This window comes from Micropterus dolomieu, linkage group LG18, assembly GCF_021292245.1.
Source record: "Micropterus dolomieu isolate WLL.071019.BEF.003 ecotype Adirondacks linkage group LG18, ASM2129224v1, whole genome shotgun sequence".
Lineage (NCBI taxonomy): Eukaryota > Metazoa > Chordata > Actinopteri > Centrarchiformes > Centrarchidae > Micropterus > Micropterus dolomieu.
Genome location: NC_060167.1, coordinates 35,274,474 through 35,290,264, shown reverse-complemented (window position 1 = coordinate 35,290,264; position 15,791 = coordinate 35,274,474). Strand labels below are relative to the sequence as shown.

At 41.0% G+C, this 15,791-nt stretch overlaps 2 long non-coding RNA genes across 2 annotated transcripts; both read left to right on the top strand.

Annotated features, from left to right (window-relative positions):
• Positions 1 to 5,566: 5,566 nt before the first annotated feature.
• LOC123956570 lies at positions 5,567 to 7,351 on the top strand. Its single transcript, XR_006821571.1, has 4 exons — positions 5,567 to 5,717; positions 5,910 to 5,995; positions 6,128 to 6,157; positions 6,370 to 7,351. It is a non-coding gene; the product is annotated as an uncharacterized LOC123956570 (long non-coding RNA).
• A 26-nt stretch (positions 7,352 to 7,377) lies between these two features.
• Positions 7,378 to 7,903, top strand: LOC123956571. The gene is made up of 2 exons (XR_006821572.1): positions 7,378 to 7,570; positions 7,673 to 7,903. It is a non-coding gene; the product is annotated as an uncharacterized LOC123956571 (long non-coding RNA).
• The last annotated feature ends 7,888 nt before the right edge of the window (positions 7,904 to 15,791 follow it).

Sequence of the window (15,791 nt, the reverse complement as noted above, 5' to 3'; positions counted from 1 at the left end):
GATACAATGATGAGATCTCCATCCCAAACCATAATCTTTTTCTAACCATGTAGTTTTGGTGCCTAAACCTAACCAAGCTGCAGAAGTTTCTCGATGTTAGACTCCAAAATAAAATATGAGGCTAACTTGACGATGCATATTTATTATTGGTAACTTGACCACTGAGCCCTGCACACGCAAAACTGATGCTGGAGGCGTACGTAGAGCATTATAGTGAAGGGCCACTGACCAAGCTGCCATATTTGATGAACATGTTGCCCAGGTTCCACTGCACTTAATCCAATCCTGACACTATCTTTTCAAATGCCGATGATTGTATTTCTGCTATAGGCATAATTCAGTAACAAAGGTGGGGGAAAAAATTGTTTGAAAGAGCTAATGGCCGCCGCATCTGCACACAATGATAACTGTGCTAATATCTTATTTGTTTGGCGTATTTAGTCCTCTTCACATCAGCAACAACATTAATGATGGCTTGATTCAATTAAATTGTCCCAGTTAGACAGAGACAGTGTGAAAGTGGGCCAGCATGCACGATACCAGGACCCTGAAATTGAAGCAGCTGCATGGAATTCCGCCATCATTCATTTTATTATTTAACATCTGCTTTCCCTACTGTGACTTGTGAAAATGTCTTCTGTGGGAGGAAGCTGATTGAAAAGTTTTTATATAAAGCTAAATATAAAGGTCCATCAAAATTAAAGAGGTCATATTATGCTTTTTGGCTTTTCCCTCTCCTTTATTGAGTTATATACATTTTTTGTGCATGTAATAGGTTTACAAAGTTAAAAAGCTCCAAGTCCACCCCAAAGAGAGTTTGCGTCTCCCACAGAAAACACTGCTCTGAACTGCCTGACAGCTCATTTGTAGTCCAGCCTCTTCCCTTTTATCCCTGTGACATGAAATGCATAACGCTCGCCAAGCGGCTAGTCCAACAAGCCCTCAAAAACACGGGTGGAAAAACACTCCGAGCTGCAGCACACGGTGACAAGACGTACGCCTGCTGCATTCCCTGTTCCTTCCAAACACTAGCTACCCATCCAGGCAGTCAAATGACAAAGTTGTTACTGTGATGTAGAGACAGAGCTCAGTTCAAACTTGAAACATACATTTGTTACAAAATAATAACTCACCACTCAAACTCTTGCTCCAGTCCATGTTGCTAAGTTGGTAAGGGGAACATGTACAGCTGAACCGAAGCCGTGTTTACCAGCTTCACATGGCCCGCCCTACTCTGCTTCTGATTGGCTAGTAGTGGTAGTAGCAGGAACTGCGTATGTGCAACTCCCAACAAAGATCTTGTAGAGGCAAGATGTATCACTACATAGCTAAAATGAAGCGTTCAAAACACAGGGTGAAAAGAGGAGCTGCAGCAATGTGCAGTTTGAGAAATATATGGTGTTTTTGAAAATGAAACCTGTCATGGGGCTGCCCCATGCCTTCATTTAAACCAGTGGTAGCATTGGTCTTTGCTAAGCTAACTTTAGCATGAGCATTAGCATTACCTTTAGCATCAATGGACTAATCGAAAGAATAGTAATCATGATTAGATAAATACAACACATACAAGTCATTTATTTCAGGTTATTGGATTTACCCAAGGTCATCAAAATGTTTGCATATTTCATTCACCTGTTCTCATCTTCAAGCAGGGATCTGGGCCGAAGTGGCAAAGTGATGGAGTAATTTATAGGGGGGAGGACCTGGAATGGTCCAAGTGTAAGCCAGTACAGAGGGGTGTACTGGCTTACCTAAAGTTTTCTGTTTTGTGAAGCTTGTTCAGCATGTAACATTTAGTCTCTGGTTTTATAGTTGATATATTGTCTATTGATGTAGCCAGAAATGTTGAGGTAGCATGATGTTGTGTGATTGATTTCCAAATAACTTTGGTTTGTCTAGTAGGAGGGGCTTTCTGTAAAAAGGAAGGAGGCAGAGGCTCCTCTGGCAGCTTTGGCCTGGAAGGACACTTGTGCTAGAGCCCAATAGTTGGGGCATAATATAGTGTTTTTTGTTGTTCAATATCAATTTGTAATGATAATTTGAATAGTGCACTACTGCACTTTCCACGTGTCTGGTGAAGAAATAAATTAGAGCACCAGGTGAAGAACTCCTGAATCCATGTCTCCTCCTTCCACCATGGGGCTAAACATTACCAAACCATGTAAACCTGTTCTGGTAAACCCCTAAATAAGATTTTGAACCTGAAAATGAGCATAATATGACCTATTTAAATATGGTGAACTCTTCTCCAACATACCATGCTTCCTTTGCCAGATGTTTCACTCTGTCAGACATTTTATATATATGAGTAGCTGAAGTTCTTCCAGTTTGTTGCACAGTGAGCACCTGTTGGATAGAAATATTCCTGGTAGCGCAATGTGTCTGACCTGGCGGATAATTCCAATAATTCCACTGATGACGCAAGAAAAGCGGGAAATAAATCTACTGGTGTTGTTTCTCTGATGTTCATATGCTCTTCTGTGGAGAAAGCGCTATCACAGCCGAGTTTCCAAAACAAAGTGCACCACACACCAAGGCAGCCATCTCTTGAATGCTAGGTCTATGACACTAAATAAAATGTAAGATAACACTAAAGACATTCCCATCAGCCTCAGCTGTACTTTGTGTTTAGTGCTAACAAGAAAATGTTAGAATGTTAATAATCTAAATTATGAAGATGGTAGACCTGCTAACTAATGCTGATGTTATCATCAAGTATTGCTTTCCAGTTTGCTTTGTAATATTGCTTTATTTTTTTTTCAAAAAGAAATTAAACAATAGGTGAGCATGGTAAAGAGCATAGGCTACTTACACTGATGTTAAGTTAAACAGTAGTTACAGATTTTAAAAATGTTTTTTAATGTTATATTAAGCTTTTCCAATATGCACATATCTATATGGGCAGAATGATTTATGCTAAGTGGGATGTCAGTTTTTTCAGTGACAGTCATGTCAACAAATGCTTGCTGTCTGTACCAGCTTTTTATAGTCACAGGCAATTGAGTTAAACGAGGTACAGGATGACATCAAATACCCTGAGTGGTTGCCATGGAAGAATTTCAAATACATTTTTTTGGGCCATGTCCCAGGAGCTTTTATTTGCCCGCTCTTGATTTTATCCTTTTACACACGTATTTGATGTGAGTGCCATCTTTTCTCTGAACCACTCCCATCTGAGCTTCTTTTACTGATTATTCAGATCTCAACATCAAAACACAAACGGAAACCAGTAAGTTAAACACACACACACCTCTACTCATCTGCTTTTTATCACAACTCCCATAATCCTTTCTTGCTGCTTTCACAGGCCACTTCCAGACTTTGACTTCATAGCACTGTTTGCTGGACTCCAGACCTCCCATCTCTCAGTGTCTAGGCCAGTGTTTGGCAAAAGGCGGCCCGTGGGCCAAAGCTGGCCCGCCAGCAATAATAAATGGCAGGTGGCCAGAATACTTTGATTGAAGCAAAAAAACACATACAAAAGAACATTATAGTGGCTGGTGCTAAAACAGACCTCAGTCATGACAGCAAAAGTTACTCACATAATCACTTCCTCTTAAGTGATTGTGCCTACAAAATAATAGCGCGAGAACATCTTTGCAGCAGTACTTTAAGCTGTGTTTAATTGAGATCCTTTACTTTGAAAAGATCTGAAGGAAATTCAAAAGAGTCTCTGGCTTGCTTGACACACATCTGAAAAAGGCGTCGAGAGATCAGATTCACCTGAATGAGAAGGCAGGGATTTCCTCTGCCTGGAGATACTGGGGAAATGAAAATAAGTTCCACAAGTTGATGTGGACCAATCGCCGGGAGGCACACACTCCTTCACATGCTTAATTGTGAACATGTAAAACGATCTCTTCATATTCAATTTGGTAAAATAATACCAGCTGCAACTGAACACACAACCCTTCAAACTGGAGTCCTTTGCACTGCTGACTGAGCTAACAGCTAACAGTAAATGAGGAATTATAAATGATAAATTGACTATGTTCTGGCCCGCCATCTAATGACTCGAAAAAAATTTTGAATTTTGCAAAAGACTTATATGTCTGGTCTCCGCAGTGTAGCTTTTATGTGACTTTTTTCCATCATATTTTTTCTTTGCTTGAAAGCAGGCAGTGAGGATGGAAGCTCACCTGGCTCCTTCTTCCTGCAGTCAGACACACCTGAGAGAGCAGCTGAGGCCAGCCTTTGTTTGGTAGGCTTTATTTTTAGGTTTCATTTTTAAAAATATGTTTTAAAACCCAATGTTAATAATGCATGTCTAGAACTAGAGCCATGAATCATTTTTAGCTGGGGGAGGGGAAAGTGCCTCCAAGTCAAGCAAGGTATGATATTTGTTAAATTGCTCATGTTTTGTGGAATGTTTCTTTTAAAATTTTCATTTTTGTATACTAATGTGTTGCTGTTTTTCTTTTATGTTTTAAATAGACGTTATTAGGAGAGCCAACCACTATTTTTCCCACCTATGGTAGATTTATTGCGCTCCCCCTAGGTCATTGTATGTCATATCTTGTGTTTCTGGCTGTATTAAAGGGGGAAACTGGAGGGTAGAATGTGTAGTTTGGGGCAACTTTGTGTGCTGTATGCAGTTAAATTTAGTGTAATTTAATGGTATGATTTAATTTGGTTTGAGTGTGTGGTTTATTTTTTAATTTGCCTACCGGTTTGGTTATAATTGATTTTTGTGCTCAACTCTACAGCAGTTTCCCTGTTAATGCAGTCCAGTCCTGAATTGTGTGTTCTGTTTTTGTTTTGTTTTGGTGCAATATAAATACAATTTTATATTTCCATACTTGTATAGCAGCCTCTGGTTCCAGTTTATTCTGGCACTTGTGTATTAAGTAGCGTTTAGGATACACAAGAAACAAACAGAAAACACACGAAATTAAGAAGTCACTAACGCTGAGAACTAGAGGTGGGACTAGATTACAACCGTGATGAGATTTTCAGGTTAAAAGCTGTCTTGAGAGACTCACGCAGTTGACATATGGGGCGGCTGTGGCTCAGGAGGTAGAGCGGGTTAGCCGTTAATCGGAAGGTCGGCGGTTCAATCCTTGGCTTGCGTGTCGAAGTGTCCTTGGGCAAGATACTCAACCCCGATTTGCCGGCTGTTCCGCCAGTGTATGAATGTGTGTGAATGTTAGTTTCCGTTTGAGCACTTAGGCTCAGTGTATGAATGTGTATGACTGGTGGATGTAGTGTAAAAGCGCTTTGAGTGGTCAAAGAGACTAGAAAGGCGCTATACAAATACGGAGCATTACATATTTAACATGTCACGCCACACATCAATTTTCTCAAAACATAACTGATAACGTCCACCTGCAGAGTGAATCAACTCCACCCAGAAATGTTACTCAGGAGCTATTAAAGTCAGGGAGTTTAACTGAATTAAAATGAATAAATTTATCATTGAGGTGAAAAGGTGCCACAGGCTGCTTCTCAAGTCTCTTATTTGTCGTTTCCTCGATCCTCGCTTAAACCGGAAGATGTTCTGCTCCGCCATCTTGCGGACCGTCCCAAAGCTCTGATTTGCACAGCTCTGAGGAGCTATGAGCGAGGATACACCAGTGCATCCTTCGCAGAAGTCTTTTACTGACCGCCACGCCCCATCGTTGAATATCAGCTAAACGCTACGACTTAGCCTGTAAAAAGCCCAAGTCCGTCTCTACATCTGGCACATTTGAACGGGATATCAGAAAAACTGTTTAAGTGTAAGTGCCTATTATTTGTGTCTTTGCTTTGAATCGCTGTAATTTACCGTCATGTTAGAAACTGTTTTGTTCAGCTGCTCATTAACTGTCAGTGATATAAACCATACACATTGCCCTATCAGAAATTGTTCTGCATTATGTGAGTGATAATGGGTTATAAAAGAAATGTCTCTGAAATGTCACATTTAACAGGGACAGACAACCTGCTTAATAAAGCACAGGTCAGAAAATGACCACCTCTTTACAGGAAAGAGGCATACTGCCAAGAAGGCCTAGGGGTGAGTCCTCAGTGTTATTTTCCTTACCAGCACATTTACCTGCACTGTGTGATGAACATTGTGCTACCACCATTGTCCACATGCAGTGTTTGCTGATTAATCACCTAATTATTTTGCTATTTGTTCATTAAGGCTCTTCCTGTCACATTGCATGGGAGACTCGTGAGTAAAATGACATGTGAAGATAAACCCTACTAATAACAGTATGCCTATTAATATATGCCTATTAATAATAAAGTTCCACATTTGAATGTTGAATGTTTAGGCATGTCACTTACCGTAATAACAGATACACTTTTACAAACGGGCTACTGAAAACAATATTACATCGAATCACACTGGGATGCAAGAAAGTGACATGTTGTGCTCCACAGTGCAGTCATAAGGATGAAGGGATTGGAGGGCCAATTAACACACACACACGTGTCCAAAAAGTGGGACAATTTGAAGAGGAAATATAAGCTGAGATTTTTTATGTAATATGACCGCAGTGCATCCATTAGCATTTGTAATGCTGTATTGTTGGACATAATACTTGTGGAGAATATGAATCTTTTCAAGCATTGTCTGACCCTTATATAGGTCTGGTCCCTGGCATTCTTAATTATCTTAATGGGTTGGCAGAACCCAGCAGCAACGAACACACCATTTGATGAAGCAGCTGAATTGCTGAAAGGCAGTGATTGAATTGAAAACACCTACTCATCACACTGACATATTAAATCATCAGGCAAGGCAAAATACTTCTTGTCTTCTTGTTCTTTAATTGCCACTGACAAGCAGTTAGTCTATCAGTGTGGCAAATTACGGCAAGTAACTCCAATGTTAAAAACGTCATGAAGGCAGGGACTGGGCTGTGTTGGTGTGAATATAATATAATCCAATCCAATCCATTTTATTTATACAGCACATTTAAAAAACTATGGTTTACAAAGTGCTGGACAACCAATAAAACCTAAAAACACATAGAACACATAAAACATAAGACCACACAGTTAACCTGGTTTTTGGAGCGACCAGCTGAAGTTGATCAGTAGACCTAAGTGACCGTGAGGGGGTGTAAACTTGTAAGAGGTCTGAGCTGTAGCGAGGTACCAACCCCATTCAGTTAACAGCTGGCTGCTGGCTTCTTTTTTTAACAAATGGTTTTCATTATTACACTACAAAGGTAGGCTACTGAGGAGTAAAGTATCACTTTTATAGCTTTCCTGTTTTTGCTCAAGTTATATTTTTAATAGCTATGAAAATTAATTTTTTTCTTGAAAGCATAACAGTTTTAGTTTTTGCAAACTCAATTGTTCATCGCCCGGCTGACGGTGAGTGTCCTGTTTATTTCTCTTTTTGCTTGTGATTCTGTTTTCCCCTGGTGTTTTCCTGTACTCTGCCTGCCTCCCTGTGTCTCCTCCCCTGCGTGTGCTCTCCCTCTCTCTCTCCCTCTGCTCCTGAGCCCAGCCAACGACCCGCGCCTGCACCTCGTCAGCCACCTCCTCTGAAAGCAGTCAGCCTCACCTCTGAAAGTACTTCTACCCCGGTTCTCCAGTCAACCCCTGCTTGATCGTTGTTGCTCCTTACACGGTGCCACTTCACCACTCAAGCTCTGAATATTCTGCGTCATTTCTGTTTCCCTGTACTCTGTTTCCCCCAATGTCTCACCCTGTCTGTCCGTCTCCCCTCCAGGTTCACTCACCTCCGTCCTCCGTTCCATCAGCTGGGCTAGCCACCCTGCCCTCTCCCCTTGGACCTCTTCCACGGCGTCCTCCCGGCTCCTCCCCGTGCCTCCTTACTTCCTCGGTCCCCAGTGCCCCCCCCCCTTGTCTCAGTCTCCTTGGTTCCCCGTGCCTGTGTTTCCCCGGCGTCCTCCACTCCCTCAACCCCTTTTCCCCTTCAATAAAGCCTGTTCTTCCCGAGTGTTGCGTTTGGGTCCACTCTGTCCCCACACCACACCATAACAGATCTGAAAGCAACACAGAATGCCTGACAGCCTTACTGCATTCAATTCTGTTATACTTAAAATTTTCACATATTTGAAGATTTCGTAAAAATTGTGTTAAAATCTCGTCTCATCTTGACCTTGTGAACCTAATCTTGTGTCTCGTCTCACCATCAGTTAAGTGCCTTGTCACACCCTACTGAGAACTGAACAAAAGGTTTTCTTAAAATTAAGCGATCCTGGGTTTGCACAGGTGGGCAGGTGAATCTACATATATCAGGTAGTCAAGTTTAGCAAAGGTAGGCACCGGGAAAGGTTCAGGGTGTTTTACCAGGGCAAGAGAGGCTGCAGACGCCATTTGTTTGTTTGTTTGCTTGGTGGAAATGGAAATAAACGTTTTCCTGGAAAATGGACTTATTTTTCTCTACGTAAGATTTGTTCCTTAGGTGCCCCTGTAGCGGTTTGATCTTGAGGACAGATCGCCACTACGTGTGTAGTCTCAACTTTGCTTTTTGAAGGAGACAAAGTTGTCTATTCATACTGTGAAAACACAATACAAACAAAATATGTTGGTTTTTGTTTGTCTGCCTCACTGCTCCTCCTTTGGGTATTTGGTTATACTCACCTACTCACCTAATCATCCCTGTCTGTGTTTTAGTCCCACCACCACGCACCCCCAACACCCCTCTACTGTCTGCCCTCTGTGTTCCCTACTGTCCTATTAATTTTCATTTGTGCTTCATCCACACAATTCAGCCATCAGCATCCACAAATTATCTACCAACTGTCACATGTCATCTTCCCCGGGCTGGTTGTTGTGTGTGTGTGTGTGTGTGTGTGTGTGTGTGTGTGTGCTGGTGATGTCAGATTTATCAAATGAGGTTGACAAACAGTGATGTGCAGCAAGAGCATATTAATTCAATATGTCGCCAGTGACAAATGTATCACGACGAAATTAAGTTTGAAGATATTTGTTTCCTAGAGTGACAGTATAAAGAAATATAATTTGTAACCTTATGTGTCTTCCACTCTATTAGCATACATACAAGGACTAGATCAGGGACTTGCTGACCTTTGCCACGTTAGATAACTGAATATCATTTACTGCATCTTAAAAATTTGAATATTTAGATGTACTTTTTGATAACACCCCCACACTGTTATAAAATAATAAGTCAGGAAATCCAATCCCGCATTTTTTGTTTTGCTAATTGTGGTCTGTCGGCCACACACACGGATGAATCAGCTTGAGGCAGATCTCATTTGATTTTGGCTGGACACCAGATGATTGACAGTTCTCTCCTTCACTCAGACATCAAGATTAATTCTTCCTGTGCTCGTTTTAGAGCTGTTGTCAAAAAGTTTGAAGGAAAAACCAAGTAATTCAGTTCCATAATCATACTCCATTTATTATCTGCCGTGCTTTTAATAGTTTTGTAGTGAGGTTCAGGTGTTTGGAGAGGCAGTGTGGCATGTCATAATCTAAACATGATTGGTTTGGTACATAACCACACTGATTCAATTACCTGTGTCTTACCACAGTCTATAGTGAAAACTGACTGCTAAAACATATCATAATATATTATCAAAATATGTACAAGAAGTCATGAGAGAGGCTGGTCTGCGGGTTCCTTTGATCTGGAGATAAGAATGCATGAAGACATTAAAAAATGAAATAGACTGCATTAATATAGCGCTTTCATTCATAGAGCTAATAATGAAAACAAGTAAATTTTTTAATTAACCCCTAGGGACATCCTGAAACTATGTATTAACAATGTTATAACATACACGAAGACTCTGTGTGACCTGTGGATGGTAGCTGTCAGCTTGCCACAGCATACCAGACGCCAGAGACACTGGTTTGTCTGTGCACCAGCACTAGAGTTCAGGCAACAGCACAACTCTGAGAATCATGGAGAATAAGTAAATATGGAAATTTATTAAGATTTGGCTTGTTCTTTGTACCGCAACATGGTAATGAAGCAGGGCAATGTTGGCGCCCTAGGCTAGATTTTAAATTGGCGCCCTCACCACCATGTCCAATCCTAAAAGTCCACCGCAGCAGTTGGGGTCATCACTCCTCTATCCACAGGAATTGTTTTAAACATTGAACAGCCAAACTCACAATTTTAGCATGTACAGCAAAAAATGTAACAGCCAAGTCAGTAATCATTTTCAATAATGAATAAGTGTGATCACATCATAGCCTAAATTGGGAGACCAAACCTACATGTGTTTCTCCATAAACTGTGTGTCAATCCAGAGACTATTTTCTCTTTTGTGTCTTGTTTGGGGATGTGCATGTGGCACCTTTTCACCTCAAATAAGTTAATTTTCATTTTAATTATAAATTCCTGGACTTTAATAGCTCCTATGTTTCATAATGTTTTTTGCTCATGTTCAAAACTTTCTGCAAATTCAGAATCTCTCCCAAATATCAAAGTCATAACAATACGAGACTGGCATCATTATTTAATTAGAATTCATAATATTTTTTAACTCTACCTGTCCTATACTCTGCTGTGCATTAGGCTGGTTATTGCTCCGCTGAAAGGATCCCCTTTAGACTGTTTGACAGCGCACAGACTGCATGCGAAACCAAAACCAACTGGAAAACACCACAAATCCACACGTAAGTTAATTTAAGCAGCTCACAGTCCCAAACAGAGCAAGGCTGCGCCTCAGGTTTTAGATGTTGCAAAACTTTACAAGACGACACGACTCATCACAACTGTCTGGACTCTCTAATTACTATCACGGTGTACACTGGTGTCGCAGCAGCTGGGCAGAGATGATTCATGCCCAGTCGAAAACCTTCTCTTGCTGCGCCCCCTGACAATTTGTGCCCTAGGCAACCTATATTAGGCAACCTATGTTGCCTATGCCACGGCAGGCACTGTAATGAAGTTCAATAGTAATTTAAAAAATACAACAAAACAGCTCACAGTGTGCTGAGAAGACATTTGTGGATTCACTAGAGAAAATTTTAATCTTAAACTATATTTTATTGGAGCATTTCTGAAAATGTCTAAATCAGTAATTCTTTGCTTGTTTTATTGTTTTTCAGAGTAGCATTGTGCTCAGTAAAGGACTTGTAACATGATGGAAAATGAAGATCTTGACTTTCTGCACAATCTGTTATAATTCAGAATCAGAATCAGAATCAGAATCAGAAGGAGCTTTATTGCCAAGTAGTGTTTTACACATACGAGGAATTTGCTGTGGTGATAAGGTACTACACGTAGACAAACATACAGTCGACATAAATAAATGTAGAAATATATAAATATGGAATAGAAAAACAACGTTATTCTGGGTCTGTGCCATGCAGAAGTACCGCAACGGAAGAGAATATTGGGTACATATAAATATATAAACTGACAACATAAAAATATACAACAACAAAGATCAACAATCAACAACAAATATGTGCGACGTGCCGGGTCTGAGCCCGACACGAGATGAAACAGTATTTACATGTGCAGAGACATTTGTATCATTTGCAAGGGGGGAGTGTCAGTAGGGGACCCGGGCCTTGTTAATGAGGCTAGCTGCAGACGGGAAGAAACTGTTTTTGTGGCGAGAGGTTTTGGTCCTGATGGGCCGCAGCCTCCTGCTAGAGGGGAGAGTCTGAAACAGTTTGTGTCCGGGGTGGGAGGAGTCAGCTGCAATCTTTCCTGCACGCCTCAGAGTCCTCGAGGCGTACAGGTCCAGAAGAGATGGAAGATTGCAGCCAATCACCTTCTCTGCAGAGCGAATGATACGCCTACCCTTGTCCCTGGCAGTGGCAGCAGCGTACCAGATGGTGATGGAGGAGGTGAGGATGGACTCAATGATGGCGGTGTAGAAGTGCACCATCATTATCTTTGGCAGGCTGAACTTCTTCAGCTGCAGCAGGAAGTACATCCTCTGCTGGGCCTTCTTGGTGACATTCACTTACAAAACTGTTTGCTGCACAAAACAAATGTTCTGAACCATACCAAATGAAAAGAGTGCTTATTTCAAATGCACAGCATTTCACGTAATAAACGTTCTTAAACTATCCGACTTTCCTTGCTTGTTTTATAGCACCTTGTTGACCTAAGGCAACACAAACATTTCTTGGTGCAAGAGAACAATTTTCATTGATACATTCCCAGCGAGCCATAATCTTCCCCAAATGTATGAAGTGTGCAGAATAGGCATAAAAGCATTCATTTTTACAAACTTATGTACATTTAAGCACAGTAACTACAGTCTGTTTCTCTGGTAGGACAATTGGGTATTACAGACCCTTCTCACAGTGACTTATATCATTAATGATGGCTCAGCCAGTCCACCATTGTTCATGTTTTACAGTATCATACTCGCAGGTGGTGAATGACAGACAGGCCAGACTCTGCTCTCCCCTAAGGCTGCTTCCATCTGTTGATCAGAGCAGCACAATCAATACTGCTGATGTTAATGATGGCTAAAAGCCTGCCACGTAACCTGAGAGGCTCTTTTAGCCTAGAGCCAATGCTGTCACCCTGGTGGGCTATCCGTCCTTTCACTGGTCAAATGAAGACAGATTTAGCTAACCCAAAAAGGGTTCATGGTGGAATATCAGTGTTGGGCGATGTAGGCCCACCTTTTGTGTAATCGTCATTTTCACGGATGAGGTTTCTATAAGAGTGATTGTGCAATGAAATTTTTCAAGTCAGAGAAATAAACCTCTACTCCAACTAAAAAAGTTATATAAAAAGTAAAACATTAAGTGTTTCTCTCCAAAACGCATTTTATGCTTCATTGAGGCCTTACAAACATCTTACATGCATTTCCATCATATAACATTTGCAAAACCTTAAAAAAAACAAAACATTTGTGACTTGCATTATTTACATCCGTGTTTGCTTGCCGGCTGTCGCCTTCTTCGTTACCTTTTGCAGCCCATAGGTGTCACCGACACGCACAACTCGGCACAACACAGGCGCAGCTAGAGCTCTGTCTCTCCTCCTCTTCTACCACACACACACACCCCTTAAGGGTTAGAGTTACAATTTTGGATTTATTCACGCACTTTAAAAAGATTTATTAAAAGCTTCTTTCTTTTCACATGTTTATTTACAGCATTATATGATGATATTTATGTCATAATAGACTGCATAATAACTTATTGAGAGAAAACCTGTAATCACGTTTCAACCTTGTTTCAAAACGCCTCTGCAAAGATTCGACTGTGAGATTGAGTCAAATCAGGCTCCTATGGAAGCATCAAATCTTAGGCTGCCCAGGGTCACCCCTAGCAGGCACGTCTCTATATTTCCTGGCCTGTTACTGCCAGCACCCTTCATTAAGGATGATATGATACCATCTGCAGGAAAGTGTGTTGCGCCACCACATGCTAGCGCGGATTCATGTGTGTCGTCATTCATATCCCTCTGGACAAGCTCATAAAATCTTTACTCGTGCTGTTACTAGTGGTAAAAACTCACTCATTCACACTGTAACATATTGGTGCACATTCTGAAACTCTTCTGGAATGAATCAAATTACCACTAACCATACACACATAGAACATGGGGTATTTTGGGGCCCATGAGGGCATGGTGTCCCAGGGCAGATGCCAGGTTAGACTGAAATAGCATTGCAGAGAACAACCAACTACATTAACACTATTTTTCCAGTTAATTAGTATGGTAATAAATCACTTTTTAATGTAAATCTGTTTGTTGTGTTCCAGTGATCAGTGAAACAGACACCCATGAAAGTTTGTTTGTCATCTTCAAAGGAAAAGGTTATACTCCAGTTATAATGACTCGGAGTACTACATCTTACCCAAGGATCGATCGAGGTTTTTTGGGATTCAAGTTTTTCATGTTCATAGCACTTACGTCAGCAGTGGAGTTGAGCTTGAGACCTGAAGGTTGCTGCTTGCACAAGCAGACTGACAAGGAATGTGAGAGAGCAGCTTTTGCCCCAGGACCTGCTGGTCACTGAAGTACCAAAAAGTAATAATAATTATAATACTATACTAAGCATGCGTACATCTTATTGTATGTATGATTCAACCAGGAGAGATTCATGTCCATCTGAGCCTTGGAAGAGACTTGGAACAGGAACAGGCATATGGCAGCCACATCTTCATAAACACTATTTCTACTTGTCTCCAGGGACGCTTTTAGCACTCCATCACCATCCTAAAATTGTAAAAGGTGTTTATGACGCAGGTTTCCAGCAGGTTTAAGAGGAACTAAGTCTCTGGTAATTCATGTTGCGTCACGTTGCAAAAAGATATTTCGCAGCATCTGTTCCTTTGTACCTGGCTGATTATTTAAAGTGACCTGCACCATAATTTAAAACATGAAGAGAATTCTAAACACAGAAGAACTGATCGATTAATTCCATTTACCAATTATTTTATGAAGCCATTTAAGGTTTCTGTAGATAAGGCGTAGGACCTTAAAATGTATTCTAAATGTTTCAGGAAGCCAATGCAGAGCAGCAAAAACTGGACTAATGTGCTCTCTACTCTTGGTTCTGATTAACAGCCTAGCCGCAGAGTTTGCCAGTGCATTGCATTAATGGGTCGGCTCTGTCACAGGAGACCAGGCAGAGCGGAGGGACAGAGCCTCGGCTCGCCGGAAAACAGCTACTGAGCTACGGATAGCTCTGGAGGAGAGAGCTGGGACAGTGCAGAGGATTTGGACAAATAAACACCCGCAGTCGGATTCTGCTCAGATAACGGAGGAGGAGCTCAGAGTTAACTGCTATTATTAAATTAACATTTTACTTGTATTTTTTGGGATTAAAACATTGATTTATCTTCACTTGCGCTTCTCAGCAGCAAGCTGCTGTATTTCTGGCCCCACTAGCGATGTTTCCATCCAATTGTCATGCGAATTTTAAGCGTACTTTTGAAATTTTGCAAAAAAGAAATATGTTGCGAAATATGTGTGTTTCCATCAGCAGGAGCGAATAAACCAGGCTACGGCAAGCGTCGTTACGTCAGTAGTTGACGTTATACATGGCTGTAATAAACAAAACCAGTCGCATGAAACTGGAGAGAGGTCCTCAGAAATGTGTTTCAAGTGGACAAACTCTTACCAGCCATGTCTCCGCACGTTATGGGAATATCCAGCGCCTCCCGAGAATTGCATGCACCTCCAAATAATGCTTTTAACGCTATAATATCCTTTATGGGGTTCATCAATGGGAATAAATGATTCTAAGTATATACTGTAGCCTATTCTATGAACGTCTAGAGTCCTTAATATTTAATTACACTCAGTAGAAGTAGCATTCATTGAGAATATGTGGTGATAACCACATTTGATCAGTGTGCAAAGTATCTGAGATGATGAATGCTACCTGCCGAGATTTGCATCCACCTCTTTCCTCAGCACAAATAAGCGTTAACAGCCGCGAGGTGCAGGAAATTCTTGGCCGGCATGCAGAACTCTGCCGACAGCAGAAACAGCTGATCAGTCGTGAGTTACAAGTTCGCTACGTCAGAACTATTTCGGAAAAAGTTTTTCCATCTCCCATTTAACGCATTTACTCTTATTCGACAAAGGCAAAAACCACCTCAAGTGAGCGTTCGAATTTTGCTGTTTCCATCAACCTTTTCTAATGCGATACTACAAAATGTGCATTAAAAAACGTTCATGGAAACACAGCTACTGTTGTTATTGAGCTATTTTTACAGACTGGACAAAACAGGAGAATGCTGGGAGAAAAGTCAGCGAAGAACTTGAACTACAGGGTAGGTTCTAAAAATATATATAAAATAGTCTCTTACTTGATTCCAGCTATCGTTGTACTTTACTATGAAATAAGTTAGCATAGCCTTGATCGACTCCAACTCCATTCAGAAAACATGCATTTTTAAAGTTGTAAGCTTGT